We start from the raw sequence: 15919 nt of genomic DNA on the forward strand, positions 1-15919 counted from the left end.
CGGTGCAACCATGGAGTAAAGATTGCTTTTAAGTCTCTGAATTTAAGTAATGCCATTTTGGCAAGCCATGTCCATCTGCCAGTCACCTAATGTTGCATGATGTTAGGTGCAGAGATCTGTAATATCTGATTTAAACTCTAAGTGCTTGTTTCATTATCTTAAATAAATGAAACTCATTATGATGAGAGCATCTGCGGCCAACCAGAAAGGTCTTTATAATCAGATTTTCTGATGAGACAGGATGATTCACAGATGAATACGAACCTTCGTTGGTGACAATGGTATCAGATGTAGACAATTTCCTATGTGATAACTGACCTACTACGGTAGGTGATGGGTCCTTTCCACCCAGATAATATGCTATTGTTGCCAACTATGAAGAAGCAACCTCAGCTTAGATTCCATCCTTAAAAGTTATTTGCTTTGTAACTTCCACGACAATGTACACAGGTAACTGGGGCTGGTGGAAGGGTTGGACAATTCTTGCCGTTATATAGTACACGTGATACAGGATGTGATCCACTGGCATTAGGATGAATGGGGCACAGGCTTCTTGTAGTGGGTGGCATTGCCTGTCAACTTCCTCATTAGTAGCAGTGTTGTCTCTGGTAGAAATCAGAAGGGAGAAGAGTAAAGGCAAGCTATTATCTTAGCTTTTTCTGTCACTGGCTCTGGCTCCACCAACTGTTAAGTCTCCTGCCCTATGCCCTACCACACTCAATGTGTGTGCACCACCACTGTCCCCTGGGAGGTTCTTCAGCAGAACTGTCGCTGTAATTAATGGGAGCTTGGGGTGGGGGGGACATGACCATACCTCTGAGCAGCTCCCATTAGTTTTAGTGGAGCTTCTGCTAGAGAACTTCCCAGTGGATCATGTCCTGTATCGTGGGTGTTAAACAATGACAATCATTATGGGATGTTGCTTCTTACCTACCCATGCTAGCTTTATATCGTCAATGATTCTAGGGTTGCTATATATCCAGGAAAACCCAGACATGTCCTCTTGGGGGGCAGCTGTCCCTCTCCCATCAAGTAAAACAATAGAAATACTTAACTAACTGACCAATCAGGTCAGTTCGGCCCCTCCCTAACAAAACTCCTGCTCCCCCCCCCCAACAAAATTCCTGGCTATGCCTATGCAACATCCCCATCCAGGCAGATTTTTACATTTTAAAGCAAATGTGTGGGATTTTCAGGCTTGGGCAGCAGGAGTTCGGGCTGCTCTGCATGCCACGGCTGCTGCTAGCCTGAGCCTGGAAAAGAGGCACACGGGCGCGGCAGCCCCATGCATCCATGCCTGTGCGCATATTTCCCTGGCTCAGGCTGGCAGTGGCTCAGACTGTGCTCTTTTTTGCTCTTCAATATTTTGTTGTTGTTTCATCGTGTCCGACTCTTCATGACCCCATGGACCAGAGCACGCCAGGTACTCCTGCTCTTCAATATATGGCAACCCTATTAAACACACCTTTATCAGGAGTTAACCTGTAAAATGAATAAATGAAAGAAAGTAGAACCTTGGAGAAACAGATTAAGTGGAAGCAGGGCTCTGTATTTCAGTGAAGCAGCACCAAGATCACATTATTGGAAACCATGGCAAAGATAGGTTCAGTTTACTTCAATGTTCTGCTGTGGGTGTGGTGGAAGTAATGAATAATGATAGGCTGCTGCCCTTTCTTTCCACAAAAGTGAATATTGTTGGGTATTTTGCTAATTGCTTCACTTGGGGTTGTCCCTCCTACTTATTAAGCAACACACACACACACACACACACACACACACACCCCAGACCCAGCATTTATACTTCATCATTTTTTCCTAGAAAAATAAAATGGAATGTGTAATTTTCCCAAATACAGTACTGTACTTTCTGTGTGATGTGAATGGAATAGACAGACAATAGGTGGCGCCAACTGATTCAAGATAACAAAAGGCAGGGCTTTTTTCTGGGGTATTCAAAGGTCTCGGAGCCGGCACCTCCTCCCCTCCCCACGAAAAAAGTTTAAAGTGTGGCACTTACCATAACAACTTCATGGTGAGTACTGGCACCCCTTTTCCCTAGAAAAGGCACTTCTGACACTGGTTCCAGGTAGGACTGGGAGAGACCCCCAACTCAAACCCTGGAAGTCACTGCCAATCAGTGTAGACTGGGGTTGCCGTATTTCAAAAAGTGAAAATCCGGACACAAAAGTTCTTGAGCTCTTTTGGCAAAATCACAAAAAACCGTTTTTGAGCTATTTTAAAGGAAATTCAGCAAAAAACGACACCGCCAACATGGGTTGCCATATGTCCAGAATTTCCTGGACATTTGCCGATATCCATCTGGACACTGCCTCTGGCTGCAGTGTTCCAGATATGTCCAGGATATTCCCGACATATGGCAACCCTAGTGAGCTAAATGGACCAGAGGACTTTCTTGGTATGAGGCAGCTTTCTGTGTCCCTCTACATTTTGTGAGCAATTTGCTAGTAAACATATTAAAATGTTATGTCTGCTGTCTGACCAGAAAGAAAAGTATCAAAGCAAAAAAGACAAGCAGACAAAGCATATTGCATGAAACGAAATAGCCGACTGATGCAGCTTTTAAAAATTAATACTGACAAAAGTATTAATTTCTTATTAATCACAATAGATGAGAACCCTGCCCTGTCTGATTAATTACAGGTTGGTTGTTCTTTTTTATTGCAATACTGGATTAAAAAATAATTTTATTTCTTTATTATTACATTTCTATTGCACATTTTCCCCCTCGAAGAAGCTCAAGGTAGCATATGTGATTCTCCCTCTTTCCATTTTATCCTCCCCCCCAATAAATATGTGATGAAGGTTAGCTCAAAAGACAGTATCCAGCCCAATCCATTGCCGCAGCCCCTGCCTCTCATCTTCTGTTCTTCTCAATTCGACTTTGGATGCGCTATGGAAAGCAGAGTATGCTGTTTTCATTTTTTAAAATAGTTTATTCATTTATTCACTATTTCAGTTTTACAGGTAAATTTATAAAGAGACACATTTTCCTAAGTTCTCAGCACAAAAAAAAGATATACCTTCCCTTTCCAGCATTCTACCCCCACAGCTAAAATCACTCAGCTAATTAACAGGATTTTAAAATGCTACAGAGTACATTTCATTTCGTTCATAATAGTTTAGTTGTGTTCCTACTGCTTCCTCCTGAGAGTAAAAGTTTAGTTGTGTTCCTACTTCTCACCTGAGAGTAAGCCCCATTAAACATAAAGAAACTTACTTCTGAGTAGATATGTCTAGATTGTACAGCAAAGTGTGCACCCAAAGTGTTAATTTGCATTACTGCTGGGATTATTTTGTATTGGTGTTGATAGTGTTCAGGCTGCAGCAAAAAAGCTGCTAGCACATAGCAAAGCCAGTATGGTTTCAAATTGGTTGGGGGAAACATGTGTTGAGATTCCTCACTGCAGGGGGCTGAATTAGATGAACATTACGTGCTCAGACATGAGCCAGAATGGCAGCTTCTCATGTTTAAGAAAATCTTCCTATACATAAAAATGTAAGGCTGTCATTATGCAACCCCCATTGGAGGATTTGTTAATGCCTCATCAGAACCCTGAATTTTCATGAGGTCAGGGCAGAGAGAAAAAGAGAGGACAGCCCTTAAAATCGTAGTTTTAAACAGCAGAGCTTGTGATAAAGCTAGGAGGAACTGTGAGCGATACAGTGGTGGTTGAGGTATAAAAGCAAGAGCAACAGCAATTTTCTTTTATGGTTTATTATTGTTTATATTTTGAATTAGAGATAAATGGGGGGTGGGTACAAAATCTTTTAAGTGCTTAGGGCTTCTAAAGGTCTTAAACCTTGGTGAGTTTGCTATACTTAGAAGTCTTTGTAAAAGAGGTGGACAATATTGACTGTTTCTGTGTGGTGACTTTTACTGTGAGCCAGAGATTCTGCCTGCGTCTTGCCTCACGTTCCCAACAGTGCACTGCCGCCTTGTGGAAAAGAGGGATCATGCAACTTTTTTCCCCTTCAAAGTTTGCACTTCTGGATTTTTATTTCTTTTTTAAACCCCCCCCCCCCCCCCGCAAATTCAAAGCTTGCCTGTTGTTCAATAAGTTTCCCGATGTTGTGCCTCAGCATATAAGGGCATAGCAGTTCCAAACACACGCGCACCAGAAATACTCCCTTAAAAATCTGTTCTTCGCCAAACTCATTTTGGCACCAATGCTCTCCCCTAACAGCTTCACATCCATATTTCCGGTCAAAAGAATTGGGTGGGAGGTGATGCTGAGAAAGGCCCTTCCTCTTTCTGATAGCTGCTGCTGGTCTGCATAGACAATCTTGGGCTGAACAGAGAAGGAGCCCAACCTGGTTTGAGGCAGATTCTTTATTGTCACATATGGGGGGCACAAATAGTAATTTGCATGCAACCTTGCACACACCTTTGGGTGTGAGCAGGTGGGGTTGGGGTGCTAGAGGGGCCTGATCCAGAAATAATGAAAGAACCTTTTAGCCCCTTTTCTGATGGAGATACAAGGAAAGTGGTGTGGACAGCAATCTACCCAGCAGTCCCCACACCTCTTTTCAGCATGTTAGCAAATAAGTGTAAAAGCACTGGGGTCATCCATATTTGTCATGGGTAATTTTCCATATCAAGCGATCCAACTTTTTTATCTCATGGCAGCCAATTTTCTTAATATTCTGTGCACTTGTTGAATGATAAAACTAAGTTTAAATCTACATTTTTAATTTTTTTATCTCATCCCGTTTGTGAGTTATGGGGGTTTGAAATGTCAAAAAATTGTCAATTTTGGCCTTGCTGGACTACACAAAAACCTTAAAAGCTCAGCCCAGAATTGAGATACATCAAAACTAAAAACACAAATCTCTGTAGAACTTCATGGGCTTTAATATGATATGTCACATGATGGACTTTAAATTTTACAAATTGAAAATGTTAAAAAGTGATTTAAAAATACGATTTATAATTTCCAAAAAAATTGTTGATTATTTAAAATTTCTAAGAGCTACCTGCAAAAATTCAACTTGGAATCCCAATGGGATGACATTGAAATACATATTTTGTACATACCCATATATTCCGGCGTATAAGACGACTGGGTGTATAAGACGACCCCCAACTTTCCCAGTTAAAAAATAGAGTTTGGGATATACTCGCCATATAAGAAATACGACCCGGCGTATAAGACGACTCCTGACTTTTGAGAAGATTTTCCTGGGTTAAAAAGTAGTCTTATACGCATGAATATACTGTACATGTCTGCCTCATTGGGTTCTGTCTAGGATAAATGGGTGTTCTTGGAGTAAAATATAACAGAATGAACAAGACTTCAAACTATAATATCAGTTACTTCAGGCATTTTTTAAGAAAGTTATTCAATTGAAAGGTATCTGAAAAGCTGGTCATGCTTTTCTTTTAAAAATGTGTTCCAAAGCTGAGTGATAGCTTGCTATTGCATGATAGAATTAACGCTTGGAAAGAATTATTGTTGGAAAGAATTCTTGTTGGTATTTCCTTTCATGAACATTACAACAAAATGTGTATCAAATAAAATTATTGGGGGGAGGGCTTTATTTACTTTAAATAAATGAATTCAAGTCTCTGAGGCCTAAGGAGTTGCATCCAAGGGTACTAAAGGAGCTTGTGGGTGCAATCTCAGAGCCTCTGTCTATAATCTTGGAGAACAAGTGAAGGTCCCTGTAGACTGGAGGCGGGTAAATGTTTCCTCAGCATCCTGGAAAAAACTAACAAGATTCTGTCCTGGGTTGGTTTTTGTACCACTTTTTAAAATAAATATTTCGGATGAAGGAATTGAGGGGATGCTCATCCAAGCTGCAGATGACACCAAGCAAAGAGGGGTGCTGCAGAAGACAGAATCAGGATGTAAAGTGACCTTAACATTGGAGAACTGGGCCCAAACTAACACAATGAATAACCAACTTCACAAATACAAGTTTGCAACCACCTGGCTTGCCAGCAGCACAGGCCCGGCTTTCCTGCCCACCAGGGCGGGGGCGCCAGAGCAATCTCTGCGCCCGGGCGCCCGACCGGCTTGAGACGGCCCTGCAGCAGCACATGTGAAAAGGATCTAGTAGATAACACAAGCTTAACATGACCACAAGCTTATAATTACCCCAAATTCTACCTTTAAATCTAAAGAATTAATTTCCATCCTCTTCACAGCAGCTAGACTAATATTGCCCAGTGATGGAAGGAAACTTCTAATACCCCAACAGAGGCTTGGGTTATTAACATCTGGAGCATGCTCTATCAGAACGCCTCACAAACCATCGGCAATTATTCAAAGGCATCTCCAAAAAAGTTACCTTGACACGATCTGGTCTCCTTTTTTCTCTTTTATTGAAGAACAGGATATTGAATGAATGAATCTTTATTTGCGTCAGCCATCAACCAAACCAACAAAACACCAACGTGATAAAGAAAGAACAGAAATAAAAAATTGATTATATAAAACACACTTTATGGTCCTGAATCAACAGTCAAATAGTGGACCTTATTCTGATTGCCCCAGCTAAAAACCTTGCAACCTTTGCTGTCACCTGCAGATCTTGATCTGCCAAGAGAAAGGACACTGTGGCAGTGGTTGGGCGACCCGGGATGGACAGCAAAAGAGGGTGATAATCTCATTCCTCAAGTCTTTATAAAGAGTGCAAGCCAGAAGGACATGCGCCACCGATTCGGTACTGCTATCTCCACAGGGACAGAAGCGTTTTTCATGTGGAATCTGTTGCAATCATCCCTCAAGTACACCCAAGGGCAATACATTCAATCTTGCATGGGTAAAAGCGCGTCTATATTTTAGAATTGCTAGGTTATGCAGATAGGGTGCTAGAGAGTCGAAATGGGAAGGTGGAAAATAGTCATACCATGGGCAAAATTTCCTTATTGTGGCCAAGTTGTTCTGACGCTCAATATCATTTAAAGGTAAAGGTAAAGGGATCACTGACCATTTGGTCCAGTTGTGACCGACTCTGGGGTTGTGGCGCTCATCTCACATTATTGGCCAAGGGAGCCAGCGTACAGCTTCCAGGTCATGTGGCCAGCATGACTAAGCCGCTTCTGGCAAACCAGAGCAGCGCACGGAAATGCCGTTTACCTTCCCGCCAGAGCGGTACCTATTTATCTACTTGCACTTTGACGTGCTTTCGAACTGCTAGGTTGGCAGGAGTTGGGACCAAACAACAGGAGCTCACCCCGTTGCAGGGATTCGAATCGCTGACCTTCTGATCAGCAAGCCCTAGGCTCTGTGGTTTAACCCACTGTGCCAGCTAATCATTTAGGTGCTGACAAATTAGACTGTTTGCTTTACTAAAACGAAGAACAGGATATTTTCATGCCTCCATCATCACAGAGGTGTCTGTGGAGGGGATACAGTCGTACCTTAGTTGTTGAAGGTTCCAGGATTAACTCTGGTTCAACTCCCAGAACCATTTGACAACCAAGGTGCAGCTTCCGATTGGCTGCAGGAGCTTCCTGCACTCAGTCGGAAGCCACAGAAGCTCCATCGGACGTTCAGCTTCCAAAAAATGTTCGAAGATTGGAACACTCACTTCGGGTTTTCGGCGTTTGGGAGCTGAAACGTTCGGCAGCTAAGACGTTCAGCAACCAAGATACAACTGTACATTGATTGAAAATGTATTGCAACTGTATTGCAACTTTTCAATAAATGTGTTTTTTTAAGAAAAAAAAACCAACAGTGCACTGCAACAGCAAAAAAAACTAATGCTTTTCTAGGATGCATCAACAAGTATAGTATGCCATTCGAGGGAAGCAATAGTCCCTTCCTCTAGTCTGCCTTGGTGAGAACACATCTGCTGACCCAGCTGGCTTCAAAACTATTCAAATCAAAACAAATGAAAACTAGTAAGGACCTTGAAAATCAAAGATAAGCACTCTTACTCAACGCCACTTTCACTCACGGACCAATCTGGCACCATTAGGCAGCTGCAAGGTGTCTTGGCAGACGAGTGTGGATGGTTTCTGCTTTGAAAGAAGAAGAAATAAATAGGTAAAACTTGTGGGGGTACTTGGCTTCTTTTTAGCTCCTATTACTTAACTCTATTAATTAGTTTTATTTATTTCTTGTGTTTATACCCTGCCTTTTCCTCTAACGTGCTCAAACTGTGGATCTCCCTGACAACCCTGTGGGTATCCAACATCACTTGTCTTTTTATGTTGGGAATCTGGTCATCCACAAAACTTATAAATTGCTGTTCCAATACTGACCCCTTATAGAGCAAGAGAAAATGCTTTAAATTTATCAAGGCAGCATACGAGCTGCTAATTAGAAAGCAGGAAGGAGAGGTTTGCTTTCACTTCTGCACCCATCCTCCACCCACCCACCTTCTTACCCTTCATCCTTCAGAACAGCCAGTGCAATTTTATTGCATCAGGGTACCAAGTTATTCAGGGTAATAATTCTTTCTAGGTATAAGGAAGTTGGATTGGATGCTGTTCCTGGGTCAGAAATCCCACAGCATTTATTGTGTGGATTGAAATAAGAAAAAAATAGTGGTCAGCCATTTTCCTGGATAAAGACCCTTGGCAAAGCAGAATTAAAAACTTTTGTTATTATCTCTTTTATGTCTAAACAGCAGCTCCAACGTCAAAGCTGAGCTGATGCTTTATTGAAAGTAATTTTTTAAAAAAAAAACGATAAGAAAGATGAACCGTTTGCTAAAGAGAGATAGATGAGATGTATTTGTTTGGGGTCTCTGCTAGGGGAGGAATCTGAAGAATAATGTTTAACATTCCTAGATGGTTCTAGATTAAAGTTGCAACATTGACTGTATTGAAAATATGTCCCTCATTATTGGACGTGTGTTGTTGTTGCTGATGATAAAATCATTCTTAATACAAATGTGTAAAAAAGCACTGGGCGGCAGCCCCATCCTGGAGGAGCTTGCCCCTCAGCTTTTCATAGGAGGGGAAATGTCTGCTGAGATACAGGTATCTTTTAATTCATAAATACTGTAAACTTTTCCTGTTTTCATCCAGCTTAAATCTCCAAAGCACTAAAATGTCTATATTTTGATGAGCTTACAGCATATCGTAGGGCAGGGTCCCCAAACTAAGGCCCGTGGGCCAGATGCAGCCCAATCGCCTTCTAAATCCAGCCCACGGATGGTCCAGGAACCAGCATGTTTTTACATGAGTAGAATGTGTCCTTTTAGTTAAAATGCATCTCTGGGTTATTTGTGGGGCAAAGGACTTGGTTCATATTTTTTTTCAAAATATAGTCCGGCCCCCCACAAGGTCCAGCCCCCTGCTGAAAAAGTTTGCTGACCCCTGTCATAGGGTCAGGAAGACTTCAGAGCAGAGGGTTCAGAACAAAGGCTAGAAACAACCAAGGAAGCTTTAAGGCATCTAACCAGTATGTTTCAATTACGTGAGATAAAGTAACTGTTATGTTCTCTTTCTATTCTCCTTTCTTTCTTTTCGGATTATGGTTTCACCTTGCAGCAGACTAGCTGGGAATGGGCAGAAAAGTTTTGGGGGTTTTTCCTCTGAATTTTTCCGGGGTTTATCCAGGCTTTCACATCTCTATGCCTGATAAGATGTTTCTTTTATCAGGTTGGCAGAAACATCTTCTAGTCCTCAACCCAAAAAATCTCAACAGGATCAAGCTTGTGCAATGGATCTGACTACATCTCTGAGGGCTTCAGCCTCTGTTATCAAAGATGTTCCCAAAGAAATAAAAATTCATTTAGCAAAAGGGCCAGTGCCGATTGTTGTAATCTCCTATATGGAAAAGTATGCTGCAGAAAATGCAGAAAATGGATACCAATATGCAGAATCTGCGTCTGGAACCAAGGCCCAAAATATCCAATGGGACCTTAAAGATTCTGACCCGTAAGTTTCAATATTGTGAGATAACCATTACATTCTCTTTCTTTCTGTTTTCCTTCCTTCCTTTCGGTATTATGCAGCTCCTTGCAGCAGACTAGCTGGGAATGGGCAGCAGAAGTTTCTTTCTTTTGGGGGTTATTCCGCTTGAGGTTTCTTTCCATGCCTCAAAACTTTCTGTATAGCTTCTAATGTCCTACAGGGCCAAAGTAGTGATTTAAAATGGAAGTAGATGTAACTGCATAATTTTAGCCCAAGCACAGCAAGATTTGGTCTTGAAACACCCGCTCCCTATCACCACCACCCCGCTCTTATTTATTATTATGAATTATGTGGTGCAAGCCTTAAACACATGAGGGAAAACTCACCCCTATCCTTAAGCGCTTAGCCGTATTCTTGGTTCTTGGGACAGAAACATGCTGCTAAAATGTCCAGTACTTGCTGCCTATCACCAAGTCTGAGCCAAGCAGGTCTTCTACCCATTTGAGCACTTTTGCCTTAGCCCATGCTAGAACCCAGCAATGCTTAGGCAGCTGTAGAATGCTGCTACATGTATGATATTAGGTGTGGTAAAAGAGCCAGGATTTTTCCCTGGATGTTTGATCATGATCCATATGGGAGATGTAACTCTATTTCTGTTTCTCCTCCTGCAGGTTCGAACAAACGCCAGAAACATTCATGAGGTCTTAAAGTATTTTTGCATATCCAAATCAGCTGAATTTTCTAATTAAGTATATACTTTATATACTTTAAATATATACTATAATAAAACTTCTAGTTAATTCAATCATCCTGCCAGTGATCTTATTTGTTTATAGTTTATTTCTTATTATACTATAAACCATTTCAATTCATTTATTAAAAGTTTGTTATCTTGATTTCTTATTTTTCCAGCAAGTTTTGTCCTTTCTGCATATTCCATAATTTTTTGTATCCATTCTTCCTTTGCTGGGACTTCTTCTTCTTTCCATTTTTGGGCAAGTAACATTCCTACCGCTATAGTTGCATACATGAACAAATTTCTATACAGTGGGTAGTCTTTCTGTATTATGGTTTTATCTTGCAGCAGGTAAAAAGATAAAGGTAAAAAATGCCTGGATGGTTAAGTCCCGTCAAAGGTGACTATGGGGTTGCAATGCTCATCTTGCTTCAGGCAGCTTTCTGGGTCCACAGACAGCTTTCTGGGTCATGTGGCCAGCAGGGCCATCTTAAGCGGGTCGGGCGCCCTGGCACCGTGGTGCGCAGATCACTCCGGCGCCCCCGTCCCGCCTCTTCCCGCGGCTGGTGGGCGGGCGCAGTGCGCAGCGTGGTTTCCGCGCGCCTTCGCCGCACAGTGCCCCCCTACCAACCCGGCGCCACCCAGCCTACCCCTAGAGCTGGCCCTGGTGGCCAACATGACTAAACTGCTACTGGCACATGGAAGACTGTGACAAGTGCCAGAGCACATGGAAACACCATTCACCTTCCCGCTGCAGAGGTACTTATTTATCTACTTGCACTGGTATGCTTTCAAACTGCTAGGTGTGCAGCACCTGGGACTGAGCAATGGGAGCTCACCCTGTCACACAGATTCTAACTGATCCTTCTGATCCGCAAGCCCAAGAGGCTCAGTGGCTTAGAGCAGTGTTTCCCAACCTTGTGCCTCCAGATGTTTTGGGACTACAACTCCCATCATCCCTAGCTAGCAAGACCAGTGGTCAGGAATGATGGGAATTGTAGTCCGAAAACAGGTGGAGGCAAAAGGTCGGGAAACACTGGTTTAGAGCATAGCGCCACTTACTCCCTTGCAGCAGACTAGTTGGGAAATGGATAGCAGAAGTTTTGGGGTTCTTTTGCTTGAGGCGTCTTTCCACTCTCTCCTGAAAACTTTCTACAGATTTATTGGAATAATTTTACTCTAAGCACAGCGAGACTTGGTCTTGAAACGTCTGCTTCCTATTCTTTCCCATTGAAATTCATTTTGTTAGTTGGGGCCCAGTTCTCCAATCTGTTAAGTTCATCTTGCATCCTGGCATTAGCTACTCCTCCCAGTTTGGTGTCACTGGTAAATTGGATGAACATCCCTCCAATTCCTTCATCCAAGTCATGTATAAAGACATTGAACAACAGTGGGCCCAGGACAGAACCCTGCGGCACCCTACTTATTACCTTTTTCCAGGATGATAAGGAACCGTTTGGGTTTGGTCAGCCAGCCAGCTACTAATCCACCTAACAGAAACCTCATTCAGTCTACCAACTTTTATGCAAGAATATGATGGGGGATTTTTTCAAAAGCCTTATTGAAATCAAGATATACCATTTACCTGCTAAATGGAAGTTAACAATGGGACAACAAAAATAGATTTTATGCACTTTAATGGTAGCCAAGAGACTGATATAGATAGATAGATGATAGATGATAGATAGATAGATAGATAATGTTTTTCCCATTTACACAGTTGTGTTGTGTTCTTTGTTCTTTCTCTTTGTATCACTTTACGGTGGAACCTTGGTTCCCAAACTTAATCCGTTCTGGGAGTCTGTTCGATTCCTGAAACAGTTCGGGAACCAAGGCACGGCTTCTGATTGGCTACAGCAGCTTCCTGCAGCCAATCAGAAGCAGCAGAAGCTGTGCTGGGCGTTCGGCTTCCAAAGAACATTTGAAAACCGGAACAATTACTTCTGGTATTCATTTGAGAGCCAGAACGTTTGGCTCCCAAGGCATTCGGGAGCCGAGGTTCCACTGTATTACTTTATAATTGAAAATTTTCCTTTTTTTCATATTAATTTTATTGTTTTCCCATATACAGAAAAAAAGTAACAGAAATAACAAGAGTGAACAATAATAAACAATAATAAACAACTCCTATTACCAATTCATACATCTGTTATCATAATAATACAATCTTCTTATTCTGCCAAACATGACTTCCTTCCTTCCTCTCTTTTGGTTTTCAGTTCTTTTCTCTTATTTTATGCGCTTTGGCTGACATACTGAAAAGAGGTGTAGGGACAGTTGGGTAGACCAAGTGGTCCACACCACTTTGCTTACATCTTCATCGGAAAAGGGGCTAAAGAGGCTTTCCTTCCTTTTTTATTTTCTATGAGAGCTGCATATTCTGGGAAAGGACTATGGTAATTTACCATTTATCTTTCTATGGACTCTCTGGACATCCTTCTTATTTAATATTCACAACTATTTTCAATCCTGCTATCAGTAGCATTTGCTTCTGCAAATGTTTTGGGGCTCATGTACTCCCTTGTTTCCAGCTTGTGCATGTCCCACAACTTCCTGTTAAAATCCTGTAAATTTTCATCTCACAAGTTTTCTGAGACTCTTTAGGGGGGTTCCCACTTTTGTTGTGTCCCTCCTATGGCAAAAATGTGACAACACTGGGGAAACATCACAGAACAATTAGTAAAGCAGAAGGATGCACAGGCAGTCTAATACAAATTCACCACTAACATACTGTTGTGTCAATGAAACGTTATGGAATTGCATCATTCTGGAGGAACCCTTTCTATTTGTCAGAGATGGATGTTCAGAGAAGGAATTTGGGACACTTCCATGTTATTATTATATTACTTATGGGATTCAGTCACATACTCACAAATTCAGGTCGCAGAATTAATGGGAATTGGGCATTAATATAATCTCCTGGTGTGTGGGACTTTGCCCAAGCCAGGCAGGACTAGCACTGAAGAAACAAAATGGTGGTCCTGTTACACTGCCCCACCAGGCTTAGGTTTGTATAGCACTTTTGTGCGAACTGAGATTTTTGCTCTACTTTGCACATTAAAACTCTGTTTTAAAGTTGTAGCCCTCATTGATTATTATTATTTTTGACCCAATGGTAAGAAAGAGGAATTGTTCCCTCATGCCACATCTACTTTTACTGCTGTTCCTATCAGCAGCACCAATTCTTCTTTGCAAAGCACAACCTCTGCTTCTCTTCTCCCTCCTTTGATAGCTGACGTTTCTTATCAAAGGCTTATCTGTCCTTGTGAAAGGGGATCTACAAGTGTTATGGCTTGAAGTTCTAGAAAGCAAAGCCCTTAGGATAAAGGCCAGTCCCTCTGCGCTCAAGAGAACACCTCTGAGTTGCTTACCTGGACAGCCGTGCTCTCTTGCTCTGGGCTCCCTTTTGGCTCAGAGCACCAGCCTCTGGAGTCTTGGTTAGCTGCATAGCGACCTTGTGTGTAACTCACAGTTACCATTCCCAAGGCAGCCAACTAGTCAGCGGTCTTTGCATTTGGGTTTTGGCTCACATAGAAACTGTTCAGCAAGACCAGCAAGAGCCATTTGACACACTTTTTAGAAAAGATTTTAAAATTACTTTCTCAAGTTAAAATACAAGAAACTGTAGTAGAACAAAAAAGCACTCTCCCACCTTTTGCAAAGATGTGAGGTAAGTTTACTTTGGAGCGTACATTCCTTAAACTGCTGTATTTGCAATTGTGTGGCAGTTCCAGTTACCACATGCAATCATAGCTACCAAAAAGTTTGTGGTTTTGTGGTTAATTTTTCTATCAGTGCTAATTGCGTGCCCAGGCGGAGACCCCCTGACCCCCGAGAGACCACCAGAAGGAATGAATAACTCATGACAACGTGTTATGGGATTTAAATTGGCCACAACTTTATTGACACTTTCAGATGTAGGAAGACCTTGGCTTAGGCTTTGGGTGTTTATCTCTCCCAGTCCCCAAGCTGGGGGACTGAGAGGTTAATCGAATCCGGGAAAGGGGCACTGCAAGACGTTTGTTTATGCAGCCAGCCAGTCCCCTTTTCCATGCAACTCAGGGGAGTTCACTGACAACCTTTCAGTGTATGGCCAGTGACTCCCTTCACATAAACACCTGTAACAGGGAACCCTGGAGTCGCCACCGCACCGGGGGGGGGTGAGTCACCACTTCACACCACCCCCCATTTAGGGAATACAGACTAAAGCATTCCGCCCAAGGCCTAAAACCGCCAAAATTATGACAATTGCTACGGGGAAGGCAAAACCTGCAGAGCAGGGAAAAATTCCTTCCTGGTTCTTTAACAACAACCATCATAAGACTGTAGCAATGCCCGCTGATTTGGAAGGAAAATGGTTAACCTGCAATCAAGCATTAGACAAAGGGAGGGTTTGGTGGGTGAAGCGCCGTTGCATGCTTTGCTGTTGGCTCCGCCCCCTTATATACTCCTTGAGCAGACTGGAGCAAAGCCTACTCACTCACAGTCCGCTCGTCTGGCCCCGCCTCCAGCACAACCGGCTGGTAAGTCTCACACGGCTTGGGGGTGCTGCTGGCTTCTTCATTATAATAATAATAATAATTTATTATTTATACCCTGCCCATGGGGTATCATTGCATGGGGTCAGTATCACACCCTCTAAGTATGCCTAATATTAATAGCCTGGCTGCTGATAAATGAAAGCTGGCCAAAAAGATGCTTACATATTATCCCCTCGGCAAAGATTAAACAAAATAAACCCTGAGCTTTTGACTATGTCCACGTATCTCCCTGATTTCTCTGAATACTTCCAGAATGTGGCTATTGTATCATAGGTCTACCATATGTGCTGATGGGAACCCAATATCGTGCACCCACTCTAATAAGCTGGAGTGGGTGGGCAATACTAACGATGGCCAGATGGACTGGATTGAGGTGCCACTTCTGCAGAATTTTCAAATCCATTTCATTTGCCCAATTATGCTGTTCGTGTGTGTGCATTTGAATTCACAACCACATAAGATGTGCCCAGCTGCATCAGATTAGAGGTCTATCTGGCCCCGTATTCTGTTTCCTACAGTGACCAGCCAGATGTCCCAATCAGAGGCCTGCAAGCAAGACATGATTGCAGTAGTCCTTTCACACCCATGTTTCACACTCATGCAGCTGACATTCTAAGGCATACCATTATTGCTTCTCTGGAACCCTCAAGTAGGAGTCCAAGAAGCACAAGTTAAAAATAGACCATAATTTAATTGCCATTAAAGGAAGACCATTCACACAGCCCATAATATAGAAAGTTTGAGGTGTCTGTGGCACAAGACACCACCCCTGCACCCAAGAAAGCAGGGACAATTTTGGGTGTTGTA

Source organism: Zootoca vivipara, chromosome Z2 (assembly GCF_965207765.1).
Source record: "Zootoca vivipara chromosome Z2, rZooViv2.hap1.1, whole genome shotgun sequence".
Lineage (NCBI taxonomy): Eukaryota > Metazoa > Chordata > Lepidosauria > Squamata > Lacertidae > Zootoca > Zootoca vivipara.